At 36.4% G+C, this 8,747-nt stretch overlaps 1 long non-coding RNA gene across 1 annotated transcript in view; it reads left to right on the forward strand.

The window, feature by feature from the left end:
* LOC137151068 (uncharacterized) overlaps positions 1-8,506 on the forward strand; it is a 126,192-nt gene extending 117,686 nt beyond the window's left edge. Inside the window, exon 3 of the long non-coding RNA XR_010919157.1 lies at positions 8,190-8,506. This is a non-coding gene — a long non-coding RNA (uncharacterized lncRNA). The remainder of the gene's footprint in view (positions 1-8,189) is intronic.
* The last annotated feature ends 241 nt before the right edge of the window (positions 8,507-8,747 follow it).

Genomic DNA, 8,747 nt, shown 5'->3' on the forward strand with positions numbered 1-8,747 from the left:
CTAAAAATATCCATGACTTAATCTTAGCCTTAATCATCATACTCTCTATCCATTTAATAGTTCAGTTATCCTGAGTAAACCTAAATTTTTCTTCACAAAGCTCATTGTTTTGTTTCATATTACTATAGACCTTTTGGAATTCTTTTGCTAAAAAGTTTGCCCTTCCTAAATTGAAGACCTTAATTTAATTGTTTACAATAAGACCAGATATACATTTACTTTAAATTCCATTCATTCTTTGAATTTGCTTTTATATTTCTGAAAGCTTTGATTCTTTTTGTTCAATTTCCCACAAAGTTTTCCAACTTTCTTTTTTGGTCTTTTTGATTTTCCTCTTTACATCTGTTATAAGTCATTAAGTCTTTACTATTCATTGTGTGTTTTGCTTGCTTACATAGCTAATTTGCAATCTGCATTCCACTAAGGAAGTAGATTTCTAAGTTAGGGGCAGTTTGATATTTTGTGGATGGCCAGTTCAGCTGCTGCCATAATTCCATTTATTACATTGTTATAGAATTCTCCTAGGTTATCACTTGTACTGTTGCTGTATAAATATTCATCACAGGCCCCAATCTGGAAATTTTTGTATGTCTTGACATTTCCTCAGCATTGGTACACCATAAGTAATGTTAAGATTCTGTCACGGGTATTTTTAGTAAAAGTCAGAGACAGGTTATGGGCAATAAACAAGAATCCATGACCTGTCCCTTACTTTTACTAGAAATACCTGATCAACTGTTCAGGGGGGGACCAGACCGCAATCATCTATTCAGAGGCAGTCCCCAGGCTGACAGCTGCTCCAGTCCTGCCCCAGAAATCACGGAGGTCCTGGAAAGTCATGGAATCCATGACCTCCGTGATCAAATCATATCCTTAACAATAAGTGTAGGGACATGATCGTTTCCCATTCTGTCTTCATTATAGATTTCCCAGCTGCATTTAAAAGTTAAAATATTTATTGGAATTCCCAGATCCAAAACAGAAAAGGATCCATACACTGCATTAAATTCAGTAGGTGCTCCTGTATACAGTATTACCAGGTTATGCATATTGATAAATTGTTCTATGTATTTATCATTTAGGTCAGTTTTCTTACTTCCCCATAATTCATTATGACTATTAAAGTCTCCCAAATTATGAATGGTTTTTTAACATTAACTATTTTTTCTAATTCTAAAATAATTATTTTTACAAGGATTATAAACATTATAAATCCATATCTAAGTGTTTTTTGTTCTGCATTGGACTCTCCATAGCATTGTGTTCAAAACTTTAGTTTCTGTATATAGATTTCAATATAACTAAGTCTCTCTTTTATAAAGATACAGGCATCCCTCCTCTGGTACCCTCTCGATTCTTCTGTAGTATATAATTTCCCGGTACATTGAACACAATTTACTTATTAGGCAGGTTTCTTGCATACACATTATATAAGGCTTTTTCCCCATTTCAAGGATGAATTTCTTAAATTCCTGTCCATGCATTATTAAACTATGCACATTCTAGCAAAGGATTATTAAGACCGTGTCACTTAAACTGTATTATTGCCTTCATTGAAAATCTCAGGAATGTGATCAGTCAAGAGGTTGTCTATTTTTAGATATTTTTCTGCTGATTTTGCTTCTTGCAATGTCACAGGCATGGTTATGAAGCTCTGCTATATCATATTCTCAAATATGCATCTCACATTGTTTGGAGCAGATACAGGCAAACACTGACTGCAGAGTGAGAGTTCACGCCTTGCTGAGACATGCATACAGCAACAATGGACTGGCCTGAGCATCTGATAAGGTGCTGCTCATTTGACTCAAGGGGGGTAAACCATACCGGACATTGCCGATTACCTGACCCCAGAGGATGGCGAAGGAACAGGGGTTAAAAGCAGAGACATTTTGGTCTCTTAAGCTCTTTCTTGCAATCCATCTACAAGACAACATCAAAACTGCCTAGAGAGGTAAAGCCTGGTTGGGGGCCGACATCCAGCCAGCCTATGGTGAGAACAATCTAAAGAATGTAAGGCTACTGAAAGTGTTAAGCTTAGTTTAGAATGTGATCTCCTTTTATTTCTTCCTGATCAAATCTGACATATTATTCTGGCTTATAATCACTTAAAATCTTTCTGTACTTAATTATTTGTTTTATCTAAAGCAGTGCAGGTGGTTTGTGTGTGTGTAGAGACTTCATTTAGAGTGACAGAGCTGGTGCATATCAATTTATTTGATAAATTGACTAATCAATGGCTTACAGAGTCCAATGGGCAGCACTGAACTTGTAAAATGGCAGTCCTAGGGTTGCATCTGGGACTGGGAATTTTTGGCTGGTGGGTCACACCATTGCATGATCCCATGTGTGGCTGGCCAGAAGCATTCATTCACTAGGTCAGGAACCGCTTGCTTGCCGGGTGCTGTACGTGAGCTGACCCAGGAGTGGGAGTTCACACAGCGAGGCAAGTGCAAGACAGGCCCCAGGAGTAGGGGTGATTGGAGTGACACAGCGATATACCAACCCAGGTTGCAGATGGGAACGTCACAGACAGTCCGGCTATCCCCATTTGGATGCTATCTGGAAGTATTCCTTCTTTAATTGTTATATATACAGCTGAGATGGCCAGTTTTCTTTCTTTCTCCTACTAAGTAGCCACTTAACAAACAATACTTCATCTTCACCTATTCTCTTTTTTATATCATCCTCTGACACTCCTGGCAGTACTTCACACATAAACCATCTTGCTTCCATCAGGAATTTAGGCAGTTGAAAAGTAACTTTCATTTTCCCTAAGGTTACATTTTTAAGACATTTTTCAGCTTGTTCCTTATGTGTCTTATCCTCTCTCTCTCTCTCTGTCCAGTCAGCTCATTTCAGCACTTTGTACCTCATCAATACTTCTTCTTTTATTCCATTCTACCATTTTCTGTGATTAATATCTCATATTTTCTCATTTTTGTCACTGATTTCACAATTATAAAATGTTGACTTTCATCCTGTCTTTATTTTTCATTTCTATACATTCCTTATTCAAATCCTGATACATCTAGTCTTTTTTTCCCTGATCTGAGTTCATTCCTCATTCCTGATTCTACTCCTTCATAGTCCAAGGCAACTTTTCCAAGGCAACTTTTCTTTGTGAATGTTTTCCCAAAATAGAAATTCTAAATTTTGTTGAATTGTCCATTTTCTCCTCTGTGTGTGTGTGTGTTTGGGGGGGGGGGGGGGGGGCCCTGACCTAAAATGTGGGAGACCCAGGTTCCAAGCCCCTGCTCTGTCTGATTCAGAACAGAGATTTTTATCCCAGATCACTTCCCTCCCTCCTCAGAATATAGTGTGGACAAAGTTTTCATCAAAACTAAAATGGTTTTGATTAAATGAAATTTTGTCAATATCTTCCAACCAGCCCAATTTGTGCAAAAAAAAAAGTGCATTTGTTCAAAAGTGTTTTTTGTATAACAAAACACCAAGTTAATCATTTAAACTGGAAAAGATTATTTTATAAAATTTTCTGGGAAGAAACATTAAATTTTCTTCATTTCTATATGACAGTCACAGAAAGGGAAAAACATACTTTATAGCTCCACTCTTAAGTACAACGGAGGCACTCAGATGATATTGATATAGGCCTGGCATAGGTAGGTAAAATAGATAGAGGCTAGGGCTTTTATTTTTTTATTTATTTATTTTTGAAAGCCACATTTTTTATTCAATATCTACATGGTGAATAGTTGACATGTTTTTGTTTTAGAGCTGTTTGCACAGTTTTATATAAGGTATAACCACCACCTAATTGTTTTTGGCCTACTTATATTGTTTAATGTTGTGAGATTTCCTTCTAATAACAGTTAGCCTACGCAATTATTTTTGTGTTTTTAATAAAAATGATCTCCCTTTATTATCTTGAGCAGTGGTCATAATGTTTTCTTAAAAAAAGTTATATTAAAAGTCACTGCTACAGTGTGTGTATGTGTCTGTACACTGAAAGAATCTTAGCTTGGGTAATTCAAGGTAGCTCCAATGAGATGGAGTAGGTATTAGAGATGGGCCCAAACCTAAGAGAATTTTAAACCCTTTGACTTCTGTGAAAATCCAGGACTGGATCTGAATTTCCTCTCAGGATCTGAATTTCCGGGGTCAAACATATCTCTTCTAAGACTGGAGGACTTTTTGTGTTGAATAGAAATGTGTTCTAAAGGAGGAGAGGGAGGTTGTTTTAGGAGCAGTAAGTGTGTGGCTGTTGTAAGTAGAAGATGCATGACAACAAGAGTGGGCAAAGGAGAGCATGAAGGGAAAAAAAATAGAGCTAAAACTGTACCCAGACGGCAATGAAATTTCAAATGCATAAGTTTTATTACTAGAGTTCAATCACCATTGCGCATTAATCATTATTGAAATTACTGCTTAATTTAGGGCCCAATCTTGAAGTCCCTACAATTATGAAAATCTTTGTGATGTACTTTGTACTTAAGCACAAGTAGTCTCATTAAATTCAATGGGATTATTCACACGCTTCCAGTGAAGCATTTGTTGAATCTGGACTCTAGAGCACATGGTCCCCTTACTGCTCACAAAGGGCCCACAGGCCCACTCTGGCACTTGCAGAGGACGGCTGTGGCATTCTCCATGTACACTGGTTACTGTGTTCACAGTCCTCTGCCTCCATGGAAGCTAGTGTTCTGCTTTCTTTGAGAACACCTGTACATAACCTTTCACTTGTTACAGCAGTCAATATTTATTTCAGCTTAGATTAAACATAAACATTATTTATTGGCAATTGATAGACCAAAGAGAAAAAAAAACTCTAAAAAAGGTACATAATGCAGCCTGTCTCTGAAAGTTCTCCAACATTGGACCAGATTCTGATACCTTTACTCAAGTTGCATAGTGTCTTACTCCAGTATTTACTCCTCAAGTCGTCCTACTGAAGTCAATGGCAGATACTCAAAATAAGGGTATAAGAATCTGTTCCACAGAAAACTGAAAGAAATAAAGATGATTTCCCATCTTTCTACCATGTTTAAGCTCTATTACAGCCTGAGCCCACTAGTCTGTCATAGGTACATCTTCAAGGCAGGCTCTTGAGATAATTTTCCATTTCTCTCATTACCCAGCTAATTATAATGTACTGTTGTTTTGATCTCTACTGGTGTACCATATTTACTATACAACATATTAACAAGCACTTAAGCTTTCCTGAATTTTGAAGTGGGTTAAATATAAAACCAGGTGTTATTTCATTAAAATTGTGTCAAGGTACCGATTATATTCCTCATTAAACTTCTCTATGCTGCTGTTAGACAAAGTTATAATTTCCTTCTAACTAAGTGAGGAAATGTATTAACATATGGCTCCTTCAAAAATACTTTTCCATTATTTCAGGCGAGCATAGACATTATGAATACTTTTCTTGGAAATAACCAAAAAAAGTTGAGCATAAATTTTCATTAACATTAATTTTTATGTTATATATTAAGTGATAGTGAACGCTGAATAAGGCAAACAAGATTGTCTCTAGAGCTACTTTCTCTCTGCATTATGGCAGACCTTCTTTAACCTTCTCTCATCCTCCTTCCTTGTTTTCTTCTACAGATCTAAAAAAAAATGAAGTACATATCCTCACACCAATCATTTCCCTTACCATGCCTAAAGATTCCTCCACTTTTGTTAATGATTCCTATGCTGATAGTAAAACTCCATTAATACTGTAAAAGAAGATCCTGTCTTCCCATTGGAAGATTATGTATACAAAACCTAGTTCAATTGCACAGTACTTGCATCATACAGAACATAATGTGCTGTAAAAAATCATCCATATAACCACATAAAGTAAAATTTAACATTGGACAGGTTGGTATTACTGTACTTCCCACAGCCCAGTTGAAGACAGAGTGAGTGCATAATGAATACTGGGTAAATGCTAACATTTGGTCCATCTGTAGTCACATTACGAACTCTGCCCAACACATGATCTTATATTTGAGAACTGTCAGTCATTTCTCTCTCTTTGTGGTGCACCCAGCCACGGGTACAGTGAGCAATTCTTCTGAGAGCAATATATATAAATTACTCTCTGGATCCTCTGAAAATTTCGTCTTAATATTGCATCCTGCATCAAAGGACAGTTAGATACCCAGTTACCTTTGAATGTTAATGGGAGCTGGGAATCTAACGCCTTCAGGCTCCTTTGGTACTCCCAGGTTGCATCTCTATAGAGTATTGAAAGGCAGTGAGTGCAACTACTTATTTGCCATCACCTAGTTTCTCAAGTGCCTCTCTTTAAAGAAATTCAAACTGACTTCTTTTCCACCAGCAAAAATGAGATTAGAGAGTACATTTCGTGACCTTTCATTAACTCATTAGGTAGTTGCACTACCAAATTTCACAACCTATCCACAGCCTAATGGCTCCCTCAGGTGTTTAATTACAAACCAAATCATAACAGAATCATAGGTGAGTTATCTTTTCAGTCCACTCACATGAGAGCTGAAAGAATATCCATTATCAGAGAGTACAGTGAGATATAATGTACCTCTTAACATAGGCTGCAAAACAATTATTCTATTGATTATTGTCAATTATTTATTGAAAATTTGTCTTCAGTACTGCTGATAATGTATTTTCTGTCCTCCTAACATTGTTGGATGGAAGGAATATTTAAACACTCCATATTATCCAAATCTACCTTGTGACAGAGATTCAGCTTGCAGTGACAAAGGACAGTGCCAGCGATTAAATATGATGTCATGCGGATTGCCATCTACAGGGCTAAAGCAAACAAGTGAACTTTATTAATCTTGACATATCTAATAGTAAGAACACTTGTCTGGGATTGTTGGCCTTACAGTTATTAAACTGTTTAAGACAGTAAGTGCTCCACTTACATTTTTTCTTTGTTGCTTTCAAATGTAAAATTTTTAAATGGTGAAAGCCTGCAAGAAAGAACTTTAGATTGCCACAAAGGCAACCCTTCTCACTTCTGTACCTCCAACCTTGAAATTGTGGGATCAGGCTCTTTTGGGCACACATAGAGGAGCTTTGGACCTTATAACAAGTGTAACTGGTAAAAAGTAGACTACCTGGGGTAAATTTTCAGGATATTTTTCAAGGGAATTTCTTACGAAGCTCCTTCAATTTTTAATGGGACATCTGCCTAGTTCTACATACAATTAAGTGAAAATGTATACTGCTATATTTGATTATATGCTCTGTGTAAGTATTTTGAGAATGCTACAGGTCTTGGGACGGGAGAGGGAGAGAAAATACATTTATTACTCTTTGAATAAACAGCAAAGTTTAGATTTTAGATGAGTTGTTAGGTGCAAAAAATCATACTAGGTGATGGTAGTAGTGGGCGGGTTGTTTGGCTGTTTTCCCATTTGGATCTGAAATTGCCATCCTGTATCATACCAGGCTATCCTGTAAACACTTATACATGTGGTTAGCTTTATGTCATGAAGTCAATGGGTAGGATTTTAATTCCATTAAAGTCAATGAAAAAAATTCCCACTGACTTCAATGGAAGGAAAGCTAAACTAGTTCTGAGTGCTTTGAATGTGACTGCATATGTGCTTAAAGCTGAAAATGTGTTCACAGGACTGGGGCTTATGACACTATGTATGTTCTGTACATATATATTTAGTGCAGCGAACAGGGATTTCATTCCATTACAAAACTACAGTGACACCAAAAAGTCTCTGTGACACTGGGCCAGTGAGGGTTAAGCAGCCTAAAATTAATCTTTAAGAACATATTAAAGAAGTATTGAAATGGTAAACAGGGCCATTTCTTGTAGATAGTTGCCAAAGCCGTATTAAGTAGACTAAATTCTTTGAAATGTAAACCTATATTGTCAGGGAATTAGAATAGGTACTAATTGTATTTGTCTGTGTTTACCTATATCTTGTTAGAAGAATAACAATGTGATCTGATTAGCTTGTAGATTCTAAACTTTGATTCCTCTCTGAAATGTCTGTTACTACTCTTGATTTAGAGATCAGAAAGGAATATTAACACTTAGATGAAACATGGGTGTAATAATATCATTGTCTATGTTTCTCTTTGAAGTTTGTTGTAAACTGCCTATGAACTGCTTGAATGGTTAATTATCTTATGCTAATAAATGTAGCTACTTACTGATGTGTGCTTAGAAAATAGAGATTAACTTCAAAGCAACAATATATATTACCTATTCTTTATCCTAGGAACGCCTGCTGTGTTGTCTGCTGTCAAGAGGCTATCATAGCCTGCTAGAGAAATATAAAAGAACTCTAGGGCCTGATCCTTTGTAATCTCTGATCTGCTTAAACTTTGTCTGGGGAAGCTCAAGCTGCAAGACTGAGGTCTCCAGGAAATTTCCACTGAAAATTCTCATGGAAGAATTTCAATAAACTCTACACAAGGACTATCACCTCCGGAACTAATTCTAGAAGGATTTTCACAAATCGTCAGTTCACCATCTCTACTATGAAACTGACCTAAGAACTTTACTCATCTCTGAATGTATAATGATCTTTAACCACTGTACTCTTTCTTTTCTTTTAAATAAATCTTAGATTAGTTAATAAGAATGATCTGTAAGTGTGTATTTGGGTAAGGTCTGAAATATTCATTGACCTGGTGGGTAATGTGTCAGATCTCTTGGGAATGGTAGAACTTTATATATGGTGAATAAGATTTTAAGTAATCCTCACCATATGGAAGTGGTTTGGTGTGAGCTAAAGGCTGGATTTCTTGAAGGGAACTATATTTTAGCTTCTTGG

This window comes from Emydura macquarii, unplaced genomic scaffold (genome assembly GCF_026122565.2).
Source record: "Emydura macquarii macquarii isolate MOO-44397 ecotype Brisbane River unplaced genomic scaffold, CSIRO-AGI_Emac_v2 contig_1043, whole genome shotgun sequence".
NCBI classification, from domain to species: domain Eukaryota; kingdom Metazoa; phylum Chordata; order Testudines; family Chelidae; genus Emydura; species Emydura macquarii.